The sequence below is a fragment of the Accipiter gentilis genome, chromosome 24, assembly GCF_929443795.1.
Source record: "Accipiter gentilis chromosome 24, bAccGen1.1, whole genome shotgun sequence".
Taxonomy (NCBI): Eukaryota; Metazoa; Chordata; class Aves; order Accipitriformes; family Accipitridae; genus Astur; species Astur gentilis.
The window spans coordinates 22,487,396-22,492,168 of NC_064903.1; the positions used below are offsets into that span (position 1 = coordinate 22,487,396).

At 49.7% G+C, this 4,773-nt stretch overlaps 1 long non-coding RNA gene across 1 annotated transcript; it reads left to right on the forward strand.

Annotated features, from left to right (window-relative positions):
• The first annotated feature begins 792 nt into the window (after positions 1–792).
• Positions 793–4,767, forward strand: LOC126050125 (uncharacterized). The gene is made up of 3 exons (XR_007509430.1): positions 793–1,755; positions 2,149–2,258; positions 4,456–4,767. It is a non-coding gene; the product is annotated as an uncharacterized LOC126050125 (long non-coding RNA).
• The last annotated feature ends 6 nt before the right edge of the window (positions 4,768–4,773 follow it).

Sequence of the window (4,773 nt, forward strand, 5' to 3'; positions counted from 1 at the left end):
GACGCTAGAAAAAGGGGAAAGCGACTACAAACATAGGCCCTGATCTCTGCGAGTATTTTCGGGGATACTCGGCGGGACCGGTCACCGGCCGAAAATCTCGTATGTACGCTTCTTCTAGGATGGAGCCTTGAATGAGATTGTGCAGGGACGTGAATCATTTCGGTCGCCTGGAGGAGCTCGCCGAGTTAAATAGAAGCTGCTCTGGTGAGTAAAATGATGAATTGTCTGGGGTTTGGGATCGGACCCTTGGCTGAAGGGCATTCCCTGCCCAGCCCCGCGTGCTCCCCGGCTCCTGGGGGTGGGGGGAAGGTCTCGCGTTTTCAACGTGCCTCCATCTACACGTGGATCCGCCCTAAAAATCAGTAGTGATTTTGGTAGGTGGATGCAGGCCCAATAGGACCGGGTGCTCCAGTCTGCTCTGCCTGAACCTATGGAATTGCTACTTAAAGAAAGAAAAAGTTAAAATACTTATTGCTGAGGGATTTAAAAGCATCTTGATCAAATGTAGTCTAGGTACGGATTGACTGGTCCATATTCGGAATGCTCTATAAAGACCGCTCTGAAGTGTGTTAGCATCTCTGCTCGCTTGCTTTCAAGTGAACCCCTCCTATGGTCGTGGCCCTCTCTGGAGAGGAGGAGGAGAGCACGGCTTAAGAATATTTGAAATTTAAATCCAAAGGAAGCCTCAGGTTTCATATAATAACATAAAAAGCGAAGGAGATTCAGCCTCAAAAATTGTTGAAGGTGTTTAACACTCTCCATTAAAATCACAAAAGCGGTGTAATTCATTGTTATCAGAGAAATGCTTTCTTTCAACCCTTTCTTCTTTAAAGGACCGCGTGAGATATTTCAGTACTAAATTAGTATCTTCCATTAGTGTGAATGGCTGCTAAGTACACACCATAAATTCTTCGTACTGGGAGACACGTGTGTGCAAAGCCTGCAAAGGCAAGGCCGCTTCGGTCCTCGAAGGAGAGCTGAGGCAGGAGCTGCCGTAAGCCCAGAGGTTTGCAGAGGCTGCTGAGATTGATGCTCGGTGGTGGGCAGCTTACGTAAAGCCCGGGTACGCCCGTTCGGGATTTACTTTATTGTAATGAAGACCAAATTTGGAGTCTCTCTGTCTTATGACTATACCCCGTGCTTCTTTCCACCCCCTCTTGAGTTCTTTCTCTAATAATTTCCAAAACTCAGGAGATAACCCGATGCGGGACCGTGAAGCTGGAGTTTCTCTTCCCGCCCTTGGCTTGGTGGGACTTTCGGATGCGGAGCATCCCCATCCGCTCCGCTCCGTCCCGGATGCGCTCAGCACCCCGAGGCCTCTCCACGCAGGCGGTGTACGACGGGCAGCAAAGAAGACAACAGTGATCTGTACTTAACATTAGGTGGCACAAAAGAGTTTCCTTTTGCTCACAGGAATACTGAAATATACGGGCAATAACAAGCAGAGATATTCTTTTCTTTAAACGAAATTCTCCTTCCCTGTCTTTTCCAGCTTCCAAGTAGTCTTTGAAGTCCTTCTGTTTATCAACTGACTCGATTTTCTCTTTCATTGCATCTCTTTTGTCTTACTGTAATTTGTTTTCAAATAACACGTAACCCAGCCCTGGCTGCGGTTGTATTTACAGAACAGCCACCGGGCTCTAAACCGGGCTAATTTCAGTGCAACGCCTTCTGTCCTTCCTCCAACCCGAGGTTGGCTGCAAGAGCTTTACCTCTCAGGACCCTGAAGGTTAAGAGCCAGCGTGACCACGTAGGGTACGTTTTAACGTGAAGCTTTTCCTCCGTGTCCTTCGTTGGGGCTGTTTACGACCCGTGGCCATTTACTCCTGGTTTGGTACCCGCTCTACTTGGTGCACGTTTATTTTGTTTCTGGAGTTGACCGAGAAACGTGACTTTTGGGGCTCTATTTCCTTCTCCCGCTGTCGTAATCCTTTCCGAAACGGTCGCAAGTTGTCGTCCCGCCGCGGAGGCAGCCGGGCTTTGCTGCCCCAGCGCAGGGGCAGGCTCAGGCCCGTTGCCCCCAAGCCGGCGGTTGTCTGCGCTGCGCTGCGGCTCGCAAAGATTTACAAAAAAAAAAATAAATCACTTTTATGGTTAAGAAACAAAGCGTCGCCCGCTGTTTACATCCCAAATCCCTCTCGCTAACAGGTACAGGATTGTATGTCAGCTGAAGGTGCCTGTCCACTCCTGCTGCTGCTGGGTTATTAAAGAGAAGAGAGCTCGCTCCTCGCTCGGGTCGCTTCTCAGGACTCCTAAAGGTAATTTTTCCCCTCCCCTAAACTGTTTGCAGAAGGGTCGGGTATTGTTTTCTCCAAGCTTCAGCTTCAGAAAGGGGGAAAGAAAAAAAAAAAAAATAATAAAAGGGCCATTTCGCCGGTGATGCTGTGAAGTTTGCTGCTTTCCTAACACCCCCCCCCCCCAACCCAGCACCCCCCCCCACCCTCTCCCTCCTCCCTTCACCCTCCCCGGCTGCCGGGGATGGAGCTTCCCCGTTTCACCCCATTAGATGTGATTAACTGTTATTGTTCCTCCCGAACACGCCACTTCCCGCCCAGGGGGAGCGGGGGGCGGCCCGGGCCGGGGGGGGGGGGGAATGATGTCGGGGCGCAGGAGCCCCAGCCCGGCCCCGGTGGAGGCAGCCTGGGGAGGGGGGGGGGGGGAGGGAGGGAAGGAGGGAACAAAAGAAACTTCTTTAATGCCCCGATTCCTGCTGGGGGGGGGGGGGGGGGGAGGAATGGGGGGGGGTCCCCGTGGGCTGCGGAGCGGGGGGGGGCGACCGCGGCGCGGGCGCGCAGAGGCGCGGAGCGCCGGAGGCGAAGTGGAGAGTCGTGATTGAATCTCGGTGTCTATTCTATGGGTATACACGCACAAAGATTTAGAGATATAGACGCAGAGGAGCGTCCTGCCCGGCCCCGCCACCCCCCCACCCCCCCCCCCCCCCCCAAAAAAAAAGCCGCAGGGAGCCTTTTCTCCCCCCCCCCCCAACCCTAAAAAAAAAAAAAAAAAAAAAAAAGTGCATTTGCCGCGGCAGGTGGAAGCCAGCCCGCACGGAGCTGCCCCGGGCTCGGCCCCCCACACCCACCCGTAACCTCCGAGCCCCCTTTCCCGGGAAGGTACCGCTCCTGCCCGGGGAACGAGGGGACGGGGGGGGGGGGCAGGACGGTCCCCGCCGCCCCCTCGCCCCGGAGCCCCCGGTGCCCGCACCCGCGGCTCGGCCAAGCGCACAAACAACGCAACGTAATTTTTAATCTTTTTGGTGTTTGTTTTTTTTTTTTTTTCTCTTTGTGTTTTTTTTTTGTTTTTGTTTTTTTTTTTTTTTTGTAAAAATGTTTATTTAAACCTTTTTTTTTTTAAATTTTCTTTTTTTCCTTTTACAACAATAAAATAGTGCGTCAATATAAACCCCCTTGACTAAAACTGGTCGACAACCAAGCGTTACAGCGACTCGTGTGTTTCGTTATTATTATTTTTTTTCCGACACCCATCTAGGCTTTTTTTTTAATTATTATTTCTGAAACAGTTTTTTTTTAATTTCTGAAACTTTTTTTTTTATTTCTGAAACGTTTTTTTTCCTCTTTTTTTTTAAACATAATGCGGAATTTATTGAAAATAAATAATTGTTGGCAACTGCAATAGGCAATTTTGGATAAAATAGTTGAAAAAAGCAACCTTTAATGAAAATAGCGTTTATTATACATCAGTTACTAAATGAATAAACTAAATGATCTTTCTTTAAATTAATAACTTCCAAAAAACGTTTAATATACAAAACTGTACAGTTATAAAGTTGGCAGAAATAGGCAGGTCCTCAGTGTCGAGTTTGTTTTGTTTTTTTGTTTTGGTTTTTTTTTTCTTTTTTATTTTTTTTTTCTTTTTTTTAGCGCTTACTGAAAAATACTTGAAAAATATAAATGTTGAAAGGAAAAAATCTGAACGCCGGGGAAGGAGAGGGGCTGTGCGGGGAGCCGCGGAGCTGGGTGCAGCCGCGGGGGGTGGGTGGGTGGGTGGGTGGGGTAGGGTGGGTGGGGGGGCTCTGGGTGCGGGGTGGGGGGGGGTGGGGGTGTCCGGCCCGGCCCGGTCCTGCCCGGCGGCCCCGAGCCAGCCCGGCCGCAGGGAGGGTGCGGGAGCAGCGAGTGAACTCTTGGCCACACACACACGCAGCAATTCCCCTTCGTGAGTGGGTGCGTGGGTGTTGCACCCCCCCCCCCCCCCCCGTCCTTGTGTACAACACAGCCACGACCGGGCAGAGGAGGGGGGGGGGGGGGGGGGGGGGGTTACAGCTCAGCACTTCCCTGTGCCCAAAAAATGGTTATGGTTTTAGCATTTTAGTGACTTTTTCTTTGTTTTGTTTTTCTCCCTGTCCATTTTTTGTTGTTGTTTGGTTGTGGGTTTTTTGTTGGTGGTTTTTTTGTTTGGTTTTTTTTTTTGTTTTTTTTGTTTTTTTTTTTATAAAAGCTTTTCAACAAATCCAGCATCTCCCTGTGACGCGGAAATAAGCTCAGCGTGAACCAAATGCGGGCGTTTTCTGTATCCCTCCCCACCCCCCCGAAATTCATGAGACACCTCATTCCTCTTCACGATCGAAACAAAATACAGAGAAACTGATTTCCGAAGCCAAAGCGCAGAAGTATAAAGGTGTTTTACTACAGACCTCTCAGTCTGGCGCTGATCAAAAAGCCCAACTCATCTTCGGAAAGAAAAAAGACTGGCAAGTGCCACGGTTTTGTTTGTGATGCTTAATTTCGGAGAAATCTCTGAGAAATAACTATTTTT